Genomic DNA, 20,756 nt, shown 5'->3' on the forward strand with positions numbered 1-20,756 from the left:
ATATATATATATATTGTTTTGGTTGATATGGCGTCCAAGGACGCAAGTGAAGGTGAATGTCAGGTGTTTTCCGTCATATTGAGGTCTCGAATTAACTTTAACCCAAACAATAAAAACCTTTTCTGTCATAAAAGTCTGCTCCTTGTTTACATCACGTTAAAATGAGTTTTCAGCTACTAGACATAAATCTCATCATATAATGTTTGCATAAAAACGGTTATTGTAATTCTTAACTTTCAGCTCTTTTATTACATTTGATGTTTGCCTTCACCCATTCTTGATGAGGAAATTTCCATAAATTTCTGTAGGAATTTGTTGAAATTTAATGGCCTGTATAAAACTGATTTATACTATAAAGTTATGGGAATTTTTTTACGTATGTTGAATATAATAAATATTTTCATAGTTATATATTGTCATGTGATTTATTTGGATGGTGATCGTTTAATATACGTCAAATGGATTAGCAATGTTACGATGTTATGATGACAATTTAAAAATTTTAACGTTTGCAAGCGTTATGTTTTTTACTTTCCTATATTTTAATAAAAGTTTAAGAGTATTTGCCTTTAACTATGTTCATTCATTTAACACAGGCAGAGGAGATATAAAATAAGCAACTTTCACATCCGTTTTCTCTAAGTAGAATGATTTAACTGCAGAGTAACACTAACTTATGCTATGCAAAATCAAAACATATGTATCTGAATTACTATATTTTTAACAAGAATGTCGATCATATAAATTTAGGGCTGTTATTTTAAACTCTTCTACAACGAAATTAAAAAAATTTCACAATAAAACTTATTCGTTTTTTTTTCCTACTATTTCAACCTTAATCACAAACATGTTTTTAAATTTCTTATATGATTTTTGGTTGCTATAAATGTAATTCGTTAAAAAGATTATTTAACAACAGCGTAAATTGTTAGTTCCTATTATTTCTTTGAAGTTTTAAGTTCCTATTTCGCAATAACCATTGTTGCTGCATGTGTTGATTGGATACAGTTTTACATAAAATTTATTCTAACAATGAATATAATGTGGTTATCGTAATGTAACATATTATTGTAAAACTGTATCTAAATTTGTCTATCACGAAATGTTGCGTGTTAAGTGCATAATATTTAATAAGTTAATATTATATTAAAAGAATATCACTTTTAGTTTCATGCCCTTAAATTTGTTTAATAATAAAAATTATAAACGTAATAAAACCGTAGAATAATATTCAGAAGAAATGATGTATAACACAAGTAAAAATCATTAAATAAGCGTTAAATAGTTTACACATAAATACCGTTATAACAACTTTTAGGCTGAAATCATCCTGCTATTTAGATCTTATTTATTTATGATTTCATGTTATATACAGATTCAATTTACTTCTTTGGGTTTTACGACACTAACTAGTCTTTTTATTGAAACTTTTCATGTTTAGTTAAGTTCTTTATGTTATAGTTGCTGTAAAAATATATGAATATTTAATAATTTATATAACACTAATTACGATTATAAAATTACGATTAAGTAATTAAATTATATACTACTAATACAATTTATAATAATAAAACAAAATAAAATTTCTCTGAAAGCTCCATTTAAGAACTTTAGATCTACCAGTTCGAAAAAAATTTCAAGTTTTCTAAATAATTTCTTTTGTTGATGGCAATAAATTAGGATGTGCTATAACTAGTCGAGAAGTGGCCGGTTGATGATAAAAGTGCTATGACGGGTGTGAGCTTGTAAGGTTCAAAAGACAACTGAAACTTGAATTTTCATATATCTCTGAGCTTAAGTAGAGATTTAAGTGCTCTAGCTTGTCGAAAAATAGTCGAAGCATCGATTGCAAGATTTCACCTTCACACCTTCAGAGACACAAAAGCGAGTAAATAAAAACTTAATGATCATGGGATAGAGCTCTGAGATTTCCAATGAAATGAAGCTGGTTTGAAATCCAGCCCTGGCTGATCAATACGAATTCCATACCCGTCTCGCACCGACCACAGTGATGACGTAATATATCCTCAGTGGTAGACGGATCATGGGTTTTGAAGTCAGGTTAACCGTGGGAGATTTTCATCTCCATGTAACGCAAATGTGGGTTAGTTCCATTAAAAAGTTCTCCACGTAGGTACACTTCGCTCAATACTTAATCCAGGAGTTCCCTTGTCTTCTGGATTGGATTCAGAATTACAAGGGTACGGAGTTGAACATTATTAGTCGTAAACCAAAAATTGGGTCAGCTGTTCAACGACAGTTATAAAAAAAATCTGCATACAGGAATGAATTTTTATATTCTTCTTGATATTGTATTTCTTCGTATTAATTTTAAATTAAGTTTTCTAATTAGTTCATTCAGAAGCATCAACCTACTAAATTACTGAAATTTTTCATTTATTAGTTTTACAATCATCATTTTTTATTTGAACTTAAGGCATGCCACTAGTTTACCATTCCTTATAGTATCGATTCTTAAATAGTACTTTCAGTGTTATCAGACTGTTGTAACCTTTACCCATAGTATATCAACCTAAATATAATCAACAAAACCATCAGTAAACTATTTGTATAAAGGTGCTGATACACTCGTTTGAAAATCGTTAAGATATTATTGAGAACTTTTATGATGTTCGCACTTGATTTCTGCTGTTTAAAACAAGTTCTAACTAACTCAACCGGTATCAAGCGGATTTGGTAAAAAAAAAAAAGGAGTACACAAATATTTACTATAGACTACTTTTAAAATTTTTATGCATATGCGTTTATTTATACTTCTTAATTCTAAATTCTGAATTATTTAAACTAAGGTAAGAGATAAAAACTTAGGTATCATAATATATCTTTATCTACGTCATTAATTTTAGCTACACGGTTTTGAACATCACGCGTAGAGATTTTTAGTTTCTTTTAACGTCATGCCGTTAACATTTTTATTGAACAAAATAATATTAGATGTTACTTTTTGCTTCTTCAAACTGTTTTAGTTTTACTGGAGGGATAAGAAAGTACTAAGCCTAATACTGTATCAAAAAAATAGCAATTTTGTATTATTACGCTAAACTTCATTAATTTGCTTTTATTACTTGAAACTTCATTATGTGATTTAGTGTCTGTAATATTCTCTCTTTAATTCGATGGTTAATTTTTTATCATCATGAAAATAAACGTACTTTAACATTTAAAAAAAAAACAATCGCAGGAAGCAAAAATGTAACTATTTTTTTGAACGTAATTATTGTATTTTTACATTAAATATCTCAAACATTAAACATTATTCAAAAAATTATTTTTGACCGAAATATTTCTTTTCTGAGTGGCAACATTTTAATTACACAATCCCTGAATGGAAAATTGGGCTTGTGTGTTGTTTGGTGCCGTATAGGAAGTGAAGAAGGGGACAGACACTCAACCGAAGGAGGTACCATATCATAGTATAAAATCTATTATCTATTAGTATTATCTATTAGTATCTATTAGAAAAATCTTAATATATTAGTATTATTTTTATGATGAAATGAAATGTTTCTTTGGGTATATATTTGGTTTAAGCTAAAGATTTTATAAAAAATAAATATAAAATATAATTTGCAAACAAATTTAATAATAAAGATATTGATCGTTAAAATTGAAATAATATTGCATTGAGGAAATATTAATAATATTTTATAATTTTTTACCATGGAATTATTTTTGTTCATATTTACATAAAAATGAATTTAAACATTTGTGAACATAAATCATTCCGTTAGTTTTTCCTACCTATTTATTAAATTCTTTTCTAGTCTCACTGATTCCACATCTGGGGCATCTATCGAAAGAGATTGCCTAAAACATCCATTGGGAGTGTGTTGCATTCAGGTTTCTAAACAAGGCGCAGTTTATTGCCGCTACTGCGCAGTTTATTTTCGTTACGTTGTATTACTAAATTTATCTGTGTTGAGACTTTTTTTCTTCTAGAAGGTGTTGATCGGCACCCCTTAACAAAATGTAAATAATATTCAAATAATTAATGACTAGTTATGTTTATGCATAGGTGCGTACATTTGTAGAGATCTAAGAATCATTTGTTTAAACAATCAGCCCTCATAAGGGGCCATGACATGTGCAAAATCCAGTCGGACATCATCCAAGAGGTGCCTATTGTTTAATGCTAATATAAAGAAGGTATTAAAGAATTGCGAATTACTATTTATGTTTGAGGCTTCGTATCTGGGAAATTATCAATTTTAAAACTTAGTGTCAATGAGGACTTCTTTTTATCAAAGAGTATTATTGAACTATACAATATTAAATATTCAGCGAATTTGACAGAGAATTTATTTCAATAACATTTGAGCGATGCTCTTTCTAAAACTTAACTGAACACAAAATCAAAATAAAATCAGGAGTGTGTATGAAACGTAAGTTAATTACCAAACGATTCAAGAGTACACACCTCGTCAGTTTTAGAATCAAGTTTCAGTCACGTCTCAATTCGAAAAAAGTTCCAGAATTTAGATAAATACATTGTTATTAATTTCCGTAATACTGGAGCTGACCGGTACAGGGCGGAACGTGGAAACAATGTTCCTTTCGTCATAATCGAATCTCAGCTGGCAATAGTCCATTTTATGTTATTGTTCTTAAGTGGACGCCATCTTTTTTTCATTTTAAATTTTTACTCCTGTAACGATATTCGAATTAGAGGATATGAATATGCCCTTCCTCGTCAATAACTCTGTCCTCTCAGAACCCAAAACAATGACAAATGGAATATTTCTCATTGAGAAGTACAAAATACGAGAACAATTTTAAAACCTACGCTGGATTTGGAGAGTGATTGTCCTCTTCTGTCTTGATGACGTCTGTACTGTTAAAATACAAAGAATATGGCATCTTGTGTATTAAGTGTTTTCAATAATATGAATGGGCGATAATAGATTAATTTAGAGAAAAACTTGTAAACAATATTTTTAAACTTTCCTCTTACAGTCATTTTTTCTAATAAATAATTGGTGACTTAAATGCGATTAAGGGATCGAAAATTTTTCATAACTGACAGAAAATGTTGTTCAGCTATTTGTATACGAAGGAAGTATCTCTAAGTATAATCATTCTGGATACTTGGAATAACAAAACGTTATAAGTTCTCATTGTTTTTTATGTATTTGTTTTATTTTTTAGTATATATTTTTCATTATGTATGGAATTTGGATGCGTTATTATTTTTTTTTAAAAAAAGAGGAAAAGGAGGTAGAAAATAAAGCTCCCTTTCAAAATTTACTTTCTATTATGTTGTATAAAACATTAGGATTGATATGGTATTTAATGAAGTATTGAAAATAATCTGGACTGCAAAGATTGGAAATTCAATGTTATGTTACTCAATATAATGTAGTAACAAGTAAAAAAGATTTAAGTCACCGAAGACCACACTGGAACCTTAAAAAGCCCATCTAGGATTGGTGGAGGATTACTCTATCACTCCAGGTCATAGAGTAAAGGATTGCTTCATTACTGTAGATCAGGGGTGGCGAACCTTTATACACCAACGTGCCATTTTTTCCAAAAAATTGTTTAATGAGGTCATAGACGTGCCGTCAAATAATTTTGCCTTCGTGATTATTGGGAAAATAATAATACTAAATACTATCAACTCAAAACTCTTTAATTACATTGAAAAAAAAAGTATTCTGCAATGTATTCAGTCATACGCGTAATTCAACTTAAAGTAACATCAGTGTGACTTCTGTTGTTGCAAATTAGATGACAAATAACTTATATTGGGTTGTAAGATGTTAGTTTAAGCAGGACTGTTTTTTTGTTAGTTATTTATTGTTAGCTTGTTTTTTATGGTTATTAATTGCTTTTTTAGCATTAATTGTTAATTTTTTTCATTAATAATTGTTTATTATTTTGCGTGTTTTTTGTGAATTTTAATTTAATTGTTACATATGCTTCATAGTGTAATAGCATTTGAGTAATAACAATTCATAGTGTAATAACAAATGTGATCGGTGGCGTGCCCAAAATATTGTGTCGGGTGCCATAAATGGCACGCGTGCCATTGGTTCGCCANAAATTGTAATGAAATTAAAGACGCAAATAATGTATGCAATAAGAAATAGTGAACGAAAAAATTCAAGAAAATATTCGATTGTCAAGGTTTTGCAGTATCTACAATTCTTACCGTAATTATATTGGAATAAATTATTTTTTGTCCGAGCTGCTTAATTTTTATCGGTGATCTTACAACTATGTTGAGTGCCAGTTTACGAAATCATCTAAGTAACTTAATAAGGTTCGTATGTTACAGAATTTTAATGAGAAGAATTTACGCAACAACCATATTTACCTTAGCAACGAGTGAATATGAATACCCCAGTATATATAGTTAATAATCTCGAATACAAGAGCAAAAACAATCTTTAGTATCTTGGGCTTGATCCATCAAAATGTACCTAGAACTTGTCTCTATAACATTTAAAGCAATAATTATACTATTGTACTTATTATTGTACTTATTATTGCACTTGAATATTTTTACTTATGTACATTTTCGCCTGCATGACGCAAGAATATTATATATCATATTAAGTAAAATAATTTTCTAATAAAATATTAAAACTACGTTAAGAAGTGGTTGATATTCCAAGTAATGAAAACTGGCTTGCTTGTTAATAGTGTGTAATTATTTTTAATTTTCTCGTTTCACGCAATTCTAATAAAATGATGATTTCTAAACTTCTGAGAAAGTTTACAATTTATTTAGATTTGGCTTAAAAGTTACGATATTTCTATATTGTTTGCGTATGAAATGCTGTTCCTGCTGTGGAAATGTACATTTAAATTTCATTTCCCACTTAAATTAGCATGAAATATGACTTTTTTGTTAAATCCTTGACTTTGAATCACTTTTATATATTTTTTCTATCTATAAATTGCATGGGATTATTTAGAACAGAATTAAAGAGTAATTTAAAAGAAATACTCCTTTTTAATTAAACTGTAGAAAATCGTTTAAAGTGACCTAATATTCTGAACTGTTAGTTTTTAATTGCCTACCACTCTATATTATCTATAATATTTTGCAGAAAGTTTAGTAGTTTGCTCTCTTTGGGCCTCGAACCTCAGGTCTTAGTAATAGCAGCTCAGTGCAGTAACTATTGAGCCATCGTGACTTGAACTGCATATAAAATAGTTATGGTCAATACGAATTCTACACTCTGATCATACCGATTGCAATGCTGACGAAAAATATCCTCAGCGGTAGACGGATCATGGGTTAGAGTCCCTTTATCGTTATGCTAACCGTTGGAAGTTTTCGCGGTTTCCTGCGCCATGTAACACAAATGAGGGTTAGTTCCATCAAAAAGTCCTCCACGAATGCAATTATCTCTCAATACTTGAACCAGGAGTCTTCGGAATTGGGTTAAAAATTTTCAAAGCTACGGAGCTGAACATTGATAGTCGTAAACTCGAAAATTGGGTCGGCTGTTCAACGACGGTTATAAAAGAAAAGAATATCGGGTGAGTATATTGTGCCTATTTATAACATATATAAGAGTTCTTTTCGGTGATATTAAAAGAATTCTGATCTAAATAACTCCCGTTTATCCGATTTACTTACCACTTTAACAAACAACGCGCATTTTATTGATATTATGGAAAGAATTGTATTTGATTTCTCGTGTATCATAATTGAATATAAACTGTAAAGCAGTAAAATCCAACCTGCATCTAAATCTGCATACAAAATATTTATTAAGGTTATGAGAAATTCGATAGTTTCTTTGAGATTGAATATTAAATTTTTGAATCTTTTAATTAAAACTAGATCTCAATAGTTTTTTCTAAAAAATTTAAATAATCGTAAGCCTTTAATTCAAATCATTAAATCTTTTTTTTTTCTAGATCTCTAAAATTCATGACTAGAAACAGAATATACAAATTAAAAACTTTTTCAAATTATTTTTGTATTCTTTATAAGATAAAGATTGCGCATTAAACATTTAAATCAAACGGCTTTCAGCAAATAGTTGGAATTAACTTTAATTTCATATTGTTAAAGGGCAGTGATCTTTGACTTAGTGTTAGAATGCTTTGTTTAGGTCTCTGGTTTTTCCTCACATTGTTTGTCCACAATGATAGAAATCTCTCCGTGATTTTGGTGACCCTCAGTTTTTCAGTATTTATAAGAGCCTTTGACCCAATCACTAATTTAACTACATGATTGTTGTAAAATATGAAACTAATGTTTCCAAAAATCCAATCAATTCTTGATGTTTAGTATAGAACAAAAAGAAACATTAAAAACAAATTTTTAATATTTTGAACTTTTCGTTTAACCTATTATAGTACTTATATTAATTGATTTGGCTGATATAAAATGGTAGGTACTACTTTTATCGTATTTTTGCTGGAAAACAGATATTTTTTTTAAGTGTTATTCTGTAGAATAATTATGAAATGTAATTCATAAAATATCATTCAATAACAGAAATAATTTTAAAAAAATAGGTTCCTCGAACTCATGTCAGATATTTTGCTACTATATGTTTTTCAAGCTCTGCTTAAATATGGTTAAATTGTACAATTAAAAGCCCCTTTTTTTGCACCTTTCTTTATATGTGTATACTTCTTCCTCTCCCATTACTCCTAAGTATTTTAACTGGTTTTAAATCTTTAACTGATAAAACTGTTATGAGTAATTTAAATAACTTTGAATAATTTAATATTTTTGATATTGATTTCAATAAGAATCGTAAACAATTTAAATTAACTGTTTAAAATAAAATAATGCAATATAATTTAAATTAATTTTAATAAAAAAAAATAAATTTGAATTAAAATAGTTACTATTTTACATTCTCGTAAATTTTATTATTCTAAAAGCCAAAATTTAAAAATTTACAAGATCAATTAAATTGTTTCTTAGATGCAAAAATTAAGAAGCCGTAAACAAAGAAGTTGCTGATAGAAAGATTTTTACATTCGTAAAAAGCTTTTATGTCTCTCATTTTATGCCAACAGATAGATAACAAAAAATTTGTCTTATTTTACGTGTCTTATTTTGTGTCAGCAGGAGAAATTTCTTTTTAATATTAACTTAATTAAATGTTAATTATATTGTGAATATATGTATTTTCCGTTCTGTGCATTATACACAAAGTGTACACTATATGTCTGCTAGTAATATAATTTTCTTTAGAATTCTTTTTGAAAAATAAATTAAAAATAACCATCACATTAAGAGTTACAAATTAATATTTAAGCTAAGAAAAAAAAAACGTTATGTAAATTTGTAGAATCGCTACTAAAGAAGGCACAGTGAAAGAATAAAGACCAATTTGATTATCTGATAATTTAATGACCAGTTTGATTATCTGATAATTTAATGACCAGTTTGATTCTCTATCATCATTTGGTGTTTAGACACTAAGGAACGTTTTTGCTTATGGAACTGAAACTATAGTACATCTATTTATGTACTTCATTTGTGCTTCATTCATGTTGTTCTTTACTTTAGTCTACATAGCACAGAGTGTATCATATCTGTTGTTGGACCAGTTTGATTGTTCTATGAAAAAGTTTTCGATATTAAATTTTTTCCAATTTCACTTTGTTTCTTCTAATAATTAAACAGGTTTTAATGTTTTTAGTCCCGTTTTCCTCAACAGTGATTCTTTAGATTTCCATAGAGTAATGAGGTGATCCGGGTTCGATTTCCAGCAATTGCTGGTCGATACGAATTCGGCACCCGGCTCACACCCACCACAGTGCTGACATAATATATATCCTCAATGGTAGACGGATCACGGATTATAGTCCCCTTGTCGTCAGGCTAACTGTGAGATTTTTTCGTGATTTCCTGAGCCATGTAACACAAATGTGGGTTAGTTCCATCAAAAAGTCCGCTAAGAAGGCAAATTTTTCCCAATTCTTGATCTAGGAGTTCCCTTGTCTGCTGGGTTGAGTTCAAAATTACAAGGCTATGGAGATGAGCATTAATAGTCGTAAACCCAAAATTGGGTCCGCTGTTCAACAAGGGTTATAAAATATAAGTTTACGAAATATTAAACGTGATCATATACGTAAATTCCTATGTTTACATATGTATATATTTGTCTTAGTCGATAGTGTTTTATTCGTTTTAATGTATTTTTCGTCATTGGAATAGAAAACTAATTAATTTCTGTTGTCACACCAAATGAAATACTTAAACATCTTTCATTCTGAAAGAAAAAAAGAAAAGAAAAACATTCGAAAGTACTTCAGAGGTGCTTGTATGCTCTTTTATGCTAAATTATTTCCTTAGCGGATATTTAACATAATTTTACAATTGGAACCACTTGTCGAGCACGTGTAAAACAAGATTCAATAAGATCACTCCAATTGAAAATAATCAAATTATGTAACTGTGACATTATCTCTCGAGTACTGAAATTTCGCACTTTCCGAAAAACATTCCCTTTTATGTCCGAGAAAGAAGTGATGAAAAATGCAAAAATTGATTGTTGAAAGTGAGAACAAGAAGATGACCAGCCAGACATTAAGGATCAAAAAATGTTTAAAGTACTCATCACCATCCAAAGTCAGTTTCCTTTTTGTTGTGACGTATTACAGTCAAATTATCCTGCCTCCCCCACCCCCCGTTTGATTGGCTCGATTATGCATGTGTGAACCGCCTCCCACCGCCCCATCTCATATGTCCTGGTCTTGTCACTAGGCATTATAAAGCAAGCGATATTTTAAGTCAGTTGACTCCCTTCTACTTTGATGATAACATTCCTTGGATTTCAGGTAAACATTCCAATTTATTTTCTGTCGATAAACAGTCATTGGGTATATTGAATCCGATCTGTGTGTATATTTCATTCATAAAGTCGCATCATTTAAGAAAATTGTGAACATCCAGGTAAATTTGTTCGAAATTTAAAGTTATCATTAAATTAGAAAGAATAATTTTGCCAGTTTCATTAGAAAATTTTGTGATTAATTTTTTAAGGTGCCATTTTTCTGAAAAATCAGTTTTATCTTTAAATCTATGTAAAATACAATATTTACGTGCTAGATTTGGAGGATTTTTTCAAAACTCCCTAAAATTAGTAAATTATTAGAATTGTTAGAGCATGTTCAACCATAATATCGGAAATTGTTACCGTATTACCGTTCTTGTTTAACTTGATTATATGTGATAAAATGGTTTAAGGTAAACGAAAATATAGTTCTATTTAACACCGTATTAAGTTACTGAAAATTTGGACGATATTATAGTTCCATGTTGCAATGATATTATTGAGATCTAAATTTTTTTTATTCTATTATTTCGTAAAATTTCTTGATAGATAAAAGGAAATTTTTATTATCAAAAATAATTTTTGCATAAAATTATGCTTGGGTGAATTAATAGCATAATACAGTGCAAAATGTTTGACTCGTACAATTATGATAGCTAAGAACGCTTATGTACCATTTCAGGGATCGAACTTATGACCGTCCTTTTGACTAAACTATTGCTCCCATTTTTTTTCATTTGTAGATTGTAACCTTTTTCTTTGAATATTATAAATTTATATCTGCTTCCTTTTAGAATCGAGGAGATGTTTTTATATATTTGTATTTACTTGTACTTTTATTACATATTTATTAGATGCTATTACTGTGCCCAATTTGAGACATTTTATCATTATCTATTATTATATATGTTAAGTAATTAAATATATTTAAATCGATTAAGAAATTAGAAATTCAATTACTAGTTTATAACTTTAGAAAGACAGCTTTGATACAGATATTTCATATTTTCAACTAATTTTTATATCAATTATAGCATTGCTGAAGGCTTTTAAAGCAACGAGATGCTATTATCAATTGGATATTATATACGAGAATATTATATTTTGGGCAGCTTTCTCCATTTATTCTCTTCTCAATTTTTTCACTCTCTAAATTTTGTAAAATTATGTCTTATTAGTAGACATATTTTTTTTTCATTATTTATTACAGAAATTGCTATATATTAGCAATCTTTAGCTATTTTTATCAATTTTATATGCTAATCTTTTCACTATTATATATTTTGATGCTTTATTTGATTTTTTGGAAAAATATAATCCGAGTGAGTTAAGATATTAAAGAAGCGTTCGATTTTGTGTAAAATTATTTCAATTACTTCTTAAAAGTGCAGAGAAATTGCTCCTTGACTTTGAAAAAAAAGCACCGCAACAAGATTAACAAACATATGTTACCTTGTAATTAGAAAAAGAATTAAAAAATATTAAAATTAAAATTTTGTTATCGGAACTATGAAGCCAATTATTTAGTAATCTTGATTTAAATGCATTTTAACTGTAGAATAAGTTTAGTTTGTGGCTGCAATATATGACATATGATTTAACATGTGTTTTAAGATATGTTTTATTATTATCAGAATAAAAAAAATTTAGATAGCTTAAATCGATCTTCTTTTTTTTTAATTTTTTTTGTCTGGGCTAAGCGAAGGTCAACTTGATGCAAGCTATGCGCATTAACGAGCATTGATTTGGAATAAAAATAACACGTGTACTGAATATCCATGTTTGTGTAATTTATTTTGCCAAATTTGTTCCTGAATCCAGGAAAAACTATAGAATTCAGTGTCGTGAGCAGGAAGCTTATCCTAATTACATATTTTTATCCGTATTTCCTTTATCTACATTGAACGACTGGCTGAGTCATTAGCTTCATGCGCGATAACAATTAAACGAAGGTCAGCATTTGGAATATTTAAGCACTTGGTGATAATTGAATATATGGTTCTCTGTATTTGAGGCACCTGAGATTCCAAGAAAAATTTTGAGTTATTTACAAAATTAATTAAAATATCCGTATTCTGCCATTTTATTGTTTGTTTTCTTTCGTACGAAGAACGTTTGAGTCATTAGCATTAAGCGTAGCAACAATAAAACGAAGGTCAGAAAGATGATCATACTTAAATAATCATCACTTCATGCCTATGAAATAGCTCTGTTAAAAAAAAAAAAACATTTTTTTCCACAAAATAAAAAATTAAGTGTTTTGCCATTTTTTTTAATACTATATATTTAAAATGAACTTTCCAGCGAAAAAACAATAAAATGAAGTTTCCAAGAGAATTTATTAGATCAAAATGGAATATTGCATATTTGTAACAAAATGATCTTTCTTTTTTTTGCAAAAATAAAGAATTTTGATAATTTACCGAAAGATATAGAGCGCTGCAGTGAAAACTGTGTAACTAAGCACTGAAATAAAGGGCCAGTTTTTGTTAATTACATAAGGAATTGCAATAGATAAAGCTAATAATTCAAACAAAGCATTTTTCCCTCCTAAGAAAATTGAATTTAACTTACTGGCCACTTAAGATAGAAGTCAATTGTTTAGTTGTACGAAGAATTTAAATAGCAGCTATATTTATGTAAGCGATTGGAGAAATGAAAGTGTGATTTGATTGCTTACGTCGCACATAAAGCTTACATTAATGGGCTATTAGCAACTACTTTAGATTCATAGCTATTGTGAAGAAGTGAAAAACGCCGCTCATGAAACTATATTAATGGACTATTAACAACTGCTTGAGATTCATAGTTATTGTGAAGAAGTGAAAAACGCCGCTCATGAAACTATATTAATGGACTATTAGCAACTACTTTAGATTCATAGTTATTGTGAAGAAGTGAAAAACGCCGCTCATGAAACTATATTAATGGACTATTTATTAGCAACTATTTTAGATTCATAGTTATTGTGAAGAAGTGAAAAACGCCGCTTATGAAGCTATATTAATGGACTATTAACAACTACTTTAGATTCATAGTTATTGTGAAGAAATGAAAAACGCCGCTCATGAAGCTAAATTATTGGGCTATTAGCAGTTACTTGATATTCATATTTATTGAGGAAAAAACGTCACACAAGAATATTATATTAATGAGCTATTAGCAATTGCTTTAAATATATCTTTATCGAGGAAAAATGAAAAAAAATGCTTAAAATAGCAGCAGTATTTAATGACTTTCGAAACGTTCTTTTAATTAAGCAAAATTTATGTGCTCTTTTAAGAAAAGTTATATGGTAGATTTGTCACCATGAAATTTTTATTTATCAGTATATTTTATTTGAATAATAGAGTACAGACGAATCGCCGGAAGTGTAGTAGATGCAATAAAATCTTTTCCGAACTCGCTTTTACAATCTCACTTAAAAAAAATTCTTTAAAAATAAAATTAAAATTACTTAAGTGAAATCTAATGCATGAAAAAATTAAGGCTAATGCTTAAAAATTAATTTCTACGATTAAATATGAAAAAGGTTGGTTTTAAGAATCGCATAAAAAAGGAAATTTTTTTATTTAGTGTATAATTTTTAAGGATACCAATTAATGGAACCCCAAGTTAACGATTTCATTAGTGCAGAAAACGTTATTCGTTAAATTGAGATTATTCGTAATATCGGCAAGAATCCATGCAAGAAATAAAAAATTTCTGCATTTACTTTATAGAACTGCTCTAATTCGAGCAACACAAAACTATCCATAACTAAATATTATGAGTAGTTTTATTTAGAGCTCAATATACTGCGAATTTCGAATGAATTTCATTATTTCAGTTGTTAGTCTGCAAAATTATAATTTAAAGCATATTTCTCGATTGCAAAGAAAATTATCTCGCATAATATAGAGCAACATTAAAATTGGCTTTGTTTCTTTTATCACCTTCGATATGATTTTTCTTGAAAGCAGCTTTTGTTATTAATATTTGCATAATGTACGATGTCTAGTATTGAATCACACTTGTGAAATTCATATGGAAAAAATTAGTGGTTGGAAAAATATCATTTTTGTAGTTCATTACAACACTTGTGAAATTCGTAAGGAAAAAAATTAGTGGTTGGAAAAATATCATTTTTGTAGTTCACTACAACACTTGTGAAATTCGTAAGGAAAAAAAAATCAGTGGTTGGAAAAATATTATTTTTGTATTTCACCACAGCACTTGTGAAATTCGTAAGGAAAAAAGTTAGTGGTTGGAAAAATATCATTTTTGTAGTTCACTACAACACTTGTGAAATTCGTAAGGAAAAAAATTAGTGGTTGGAAAAGTATCATTTTTGTAGTTCACTACAACACTTGTGAAATTCGTAAGGAAAAAAATTAGTGGTTGGAAAAATATCATTTCTGTAGTTCACTACAACACTTGTGAAATTCGTAAGGAAAAAAAAAACAGTGGTTGGAAAAATATTATTTTTGTAGTTCACCACAGCACTTGTGAAATTCGTAAGGAAAAAATCAGTGGTTGGTAAAATTACGTTATGTTTGTTGTTCACTACAACGGCAACTTCTTTGTTACAAATATAGTTAACTACAACTGCTGTTTTTTCACTACTTTAAGAAGACGAACTTCTCTGGAGAATTTATTTACACCTATGTTCAAAATGGTTTAAATAAGAAATCAGCCTACATTAAACACAAGGGAATATCTAAGACATATTTATTCATGTTTACATGAGCCAGTTTGTTATTCCAAAATAATTTTTTTTCTCGAATTTGTTCAATTAACTTTTATTATCTTCCTCGGCAGCAAATATTTAATTTAAGAAATGCTTGGAAATTATCAAATACTTGCAATTTTGATAAATGTTTAATGCTCTTTTTCCTTTAAGTACATCTAAAATATGTTCCCTTCCTTTGAAATAACATCAACGTTACACGGACAAACATTCGCATGTGAAAGTATGACCAAAGTTATAAATTACCTATTATTCGTAATCGCGAGTTTAAATACAAGTCATACGGTATTCTTAATGCGTTATTCTTGTTATTTCTCAGCTGCAGCCATAGTTTCATTTCCATTGCCAAACATTTGTACCCATTAAATTCGAAAAATTAGTTGTCTTACAACCGTATTTCTTTTCTAAGCCAACATTAAAAGTAGTTGCCAGGAATCGCTACAAACTACAGTTTTCTTTTTTCGTTTTTTTCTACCGCACTACGCACTACACTACGTTTTAAAAAAGTAGCACACTACACTACAAACTACGAATAAAGTAGCGACTCCAGTAGTTTCATTACTTGTAGGGCGATACTTCCGTCTGCTAGAAAAAATTGTTATTTAAATTGCAAATTGGTGGATAGCGGTACACTAAAAAATAATTATAAGTAAATTTCGTGTATTTTCGTAAACTTATCTAAAGACGTTATTATGTCGAAAAAAAAGAACATTTAAAAAAATTGACGAAAGAGTAAAAAAAAAAATTATTCATATAATTCGCTAATTTGTTTTTTTTTTTTTTTATTCAATTAATAGGGGTTTGTGCTTGCAATTTTATTAGGAAAAAACAAAAATCAGTTAAATTGCAACATAAAACTCTGAGAATCCAACTGTCGTTTACTCTTACATATTAATTTTATAAGGTATTCAGACAACATATCATAACATTTTCTTTACTACGTTGATATTCCATCCATTGCATTACATCCAGATTGGCTCTAATAGCTGTTAAACTTAACCTCTATTACTATTTTGATAACCTTTTGAAAAGATTTGGATTTTATTTCTTTTGTGCCGAAAAGCTGTATAAAAAAAGTGGTGGGAGATCTTTCATCAAAATTTTATACTCAGTGAGTTTTATTCATTGGTTTGAGTTCATATAGCACGCTATGTGTGTCAAAATGATTGATTGTTTAGTGATCCGTGTTATTTGATAGCAGGGCACCATGACGCCGCAATAAAAGTAAAAACAGATCGCGTTAGGTATTTCACTTTTTTGTAAATCTCTTTAAAGGACTTCTTATATATTTATGTCACTATATGAAAGTGGGAAGTTAATCATTTAATAACGTTGTATTGGATTGAATGCCTGAGTTATTGATACAAGAGCCTAAAGAGAGCTTGTGTTCAAGATATCCTGTACCTGACTATAGCTAAAAAAATAAAAATAAAAACAAGGTTTATTGGGATTGTGGAACCTGTGACTGTCTAAAGAGGTGCGCCACCGAAAAGGAAAATATCGAATTGGAAAACCAATTTTATCTTGCAATAATTTTGTTTAGTATGAGAATTTTGAATTACTGCGCTTCGAAAGTGATGTTGAAAGCTTCTTCCCCCCCCCCCCCATCTTCTTCCTAGTACAATAGCATCCTAAAATTCCCTCGACGGTTTGTTTCCTCTTTTTTTTCCACTTTCGCAATCCTTAATGCAAAATGTCTTTTAATTTTTGTGCAATACATCTTGAGCTACTGTACTCATTCAAATAGTTAAGACACACTTCCATTACATTTTATTTTGAAAAATATCCTGAAAAATAAATGACTAACATTCATCATTAATTATTTTCCTGTTTTTTGATCGATTATCATATGAAATGTATATGTTACGGTGAAACACCGAAATCTGGAGAATGTCGACATTCACCGGTGAATGTCAACATTCACGTAGTCGCTTGGTGTATGTTCGAAATATTCGCTAAATACTCTTATTTCTAACTCTCACCGGTGAATGTCAACAATCACATAGTCGCTTTGGTGAATGTCCGAAATATTTGTTATATCCAATTTTATATTAATTTATTCGTTAATATTATTAGATTTATTTGATATATTTATATTTATTCTATATTTTAATACTTACTGACGATAGATTAGAAGAAACATCAGTGTTTGGAGAATCGGGCAAATATNTAACCTTAAAAAAATCAGTGTAGGGTTAAAATATCGGGAAAAGGAATTATATCCACGAATAAATTCATATCAGATCGAATACAATAAATCTTTCGGACATTCACCAAAGCATATCTGTGATTGTCGACATACACCGGTGAGGGTCCGAATGTACAAGAACGTAATGAAATATTCGATCTTTCACCGACGTATTTGGTGTTTATCGACATTCACCGGTGAAAGTCAACAACCACCGATTTCGGTCTTTCGCCGTGACATATATATAGATATAGATGCATAGATAGATAGCTCTTCGAGTTTTTCAATTTAAATTACAATTACTAATTTCAAGAAAAGAGAATTACGTTCTCTGATAACTTTTCTCAATGTTAACAAAACCATAATTAAATTTATTTTATTTCTTTCAACCTATTCGTACATCAAAACCAAATTTATAATATCAAGCATTTCATTATCCATATTAAATATTTGGTCTTTTGTTTTTTAATAATGCTGGGGTTCCGTCAAGTGAAGCTCGATCATTTAGGGTTCCATGGCCGAAAAACAATAAGGAATCTCTATAGACTAATCCGTCGTTTAAACTGATCCGTTCGAAAAATCCGGCATGTGTTCCTAGAAAGACAGCAAAGATGTTAACGGTTAACACTTACATTAATAAAATCTTAATTTTGTTGCTATCTTAAAATGAACTTTTACAAAATAAAGCATAAATATAAAATAGAAATGAAACAAGTTTGTTATTTAGCGAAAATTCTTAATGAATGTTGCTTAGTTAATATCAAACTCACGACAAAAATCGTTTTTTTAATGAAATAAATAGTCTGCATAATACTTAATTAGAAAATTATAACACTAAAAACTTTTGCTCTGCTTATTAAAAAATCTTTTGCTTAAGATGTAACCCTTATTATGAAACAAAGAAACTTCTTTTAGTTTATTACGGCAATCACGAACTTAATGTGCGTTTATGATCAAATTATTGTCAGCTCAGAACGAGGAAGAGTTTTGAAACAAAATAAAACGACATAATTATATTGGCATGAAAGTGTGTTTTAAGGGCACTCAATATAATAAATAAATTTTTTGGCGTAATTTATTAGTTTCAAGTTTTTTCTTCGCCAATTCAATCCAGAATGGTTATAAATTTCTAGCGTGCATTGCATCATTTTGTTATTAGCATAGATTGCATCATAAAAATATATCATATTTTCACGATCAATTTTTTCATGATTATAAACAAGCATACTTGCAAAACCTTTTGCCTCTTTTGACGGTAGATATTTCATACAAATTTAAAGTGGAGCGAAAATTATACTTTAAAGATTTAAGTTTTAGTTACAAACTGGTTTTAATTTTACTTCGACCAATCATAAACTAGGTAGAGGAAAGATGGGCTAACTGGCATTCGAGTTTTGGATATATGAAGAAAAAATGGAGAGAACGGTTTTCGTCAACAAAAAAAAAAAAGAAAAAAAAGGGAACGACTGGATCGCCATCTGCTGCCTTTTGAAAATTATAACCGTTGTTGAACGACTGGCCTAATTTTTTTGAGTTGACGGCTACCAATGTTCAACTCCGTAGCCTTGCATTTTTGAACCCAATCCGTAAAACGGGGGATCAAGTGCTGGGGAAAATTTGCCTTCGTGGAGGATTTTTTGATGGAACTAACCCGTATTTGCTTTACACGGAGAGGATAACCACGAAAACTACCCACGGTTATCCTGACGGCAAGGGGACTCTAACCCATGATCAGTCTACCACTGAGGATATTTTTCGTCAGCACTGCGGTCCATGCGAGCCGGGTGCGGAATTCGTATCGACCAGCTATCGCTGGGATTCGAACCCGGTTCACCTCTATTTGGGAAGTGAACGCTCTTTCCCTTGAGCCATCACGGCTGTCTTTCGAGAATTATTAAGCATTGCCCAATCAATTGCGTGGGAAATCTGTTCTCCCTGAGAGTTATTATACAAAGAAGAATATCCAAGCTTGCATGCACCTGTGGTTATTTCGCCTGAATGTTGTATTGCATTATGACCTGGATATTTAGCCGTTTTTTTGCTAATTTCTCCCTTGACCAAAAAGGACATTCAAGATGAGTCAAGAAAGGAAAGGTGAAAAAGAGGACTGCAATAATTCTATGTTTTATTTTTGCCCCAAGCTTAGTTTCTTACGCCGTTTGATTTTTTTTTTTTTTTTGAAAAATTGAATTGGTGTAATCGTAATTTTTTTTTAATTTAGTTTTGTGCAGTATAGCCGCATTGGGCTCTTGCGCCATTAATCTGTGCAATCATTATTTTTAATGCCGAATGATCATTTACTCATTTATTTTTTACTACAAATAATAATGCTATTTTCAAAAAAAAATTTGATACAAGATTTATTAGTATTCGCAATTAAGAGTTGTAGGATTTGGTTGTGTCGTTTTTTTGCAAACAATTCACGTACAAACTGTAAATTCAATCGTAAGTCAAGCGTAGATTATTTCCGCTATAAAATAACGAAAGCGGGATTATTTTAAGCGCCATCTGAATCGTTCTAGAACAGAATTTGCAGAGGTCTGTTTGTAAACATCATTGTTCGGAATATTTAATTCATTTTTTTTTCCTACTCGGTCCTCAACATTTGCGTATTTTAGTAGAATTCGCTTATTTGTTCAGATTATCCATATTAATATTGTCTTGACCTTCAGAACTTCTCTTCACGAGTGAAGGTCGGCGAAACCGTCACGCTCTGTCACTGTTAACCGCTTCAAATTATTAACCCTGCGTGATATATAGCCGATTATTTATTTCATGTGAATTCGATGAAAAGTAAACGCTTAAAAGAAAAATAAACTGCTTTTTCAATATTTATTTAAGTAAACCAAAAAAGGATCAAACATAAAGTCATATATCATTAAAAATCGTATATTGGTGGTTTCCAACCTACACTCTATTTTTGACCTATAAAACGTTCCATGCGTTCTTTTTATGTTATACGTTGTATCAGTGTCGTTATGTCAGTCTAGAAATAATATCTGCTCATATAATATTGTACCTATAAAGAATCCTGTGTTTTCTTTTCATGTTACGGACG

General features: G+C 29.7%; 1 protein-coding gene across 5 annotated transcripts in view; it reads left to right on the top strand.

Moving 5' to 3' along the window:
- The window catches only part of LOC107453330 (G protein-activated inward rectifier potassium channel 3), a 100,244-nt gene that overhangs the window by 56,622 nt on the left and 22,866 nt on the right, over positions 1–20,756 (top strand). The window contains exon 1 of one of the 5 annotated variants that reach the window (XM_021147830.3): positions 10,625–10,785. The exons of 3 other annotated variants lie outside the window; for them this stretch is intronic. The gene's annotated coding sequence lies outside the window, so the exon portion shown is untranslated. Of the gene's footprint in view, positions 1–10,624; positions 10,901–20,756 lie in introns of those variants that run through there. One more of the 5 variants, XM_021147831.3, reaches the window with a different exon arrangement.

Source organism: Parasteatoda tepidariorum, chromosome 2 (genome assembly GCF_043381705.1).
Source record: "Parasteatoda tepidariorum isolate YZ-2023 chromosome 2, CAS_Ptep_4.0, whole genome shotgun sequence".
NCBI lineage: Eukaryota > Metazoa > Arthropoda > Arachnida > Araneae > Theridiidae > Parasteatoda > Parasteatoda tepidariorum.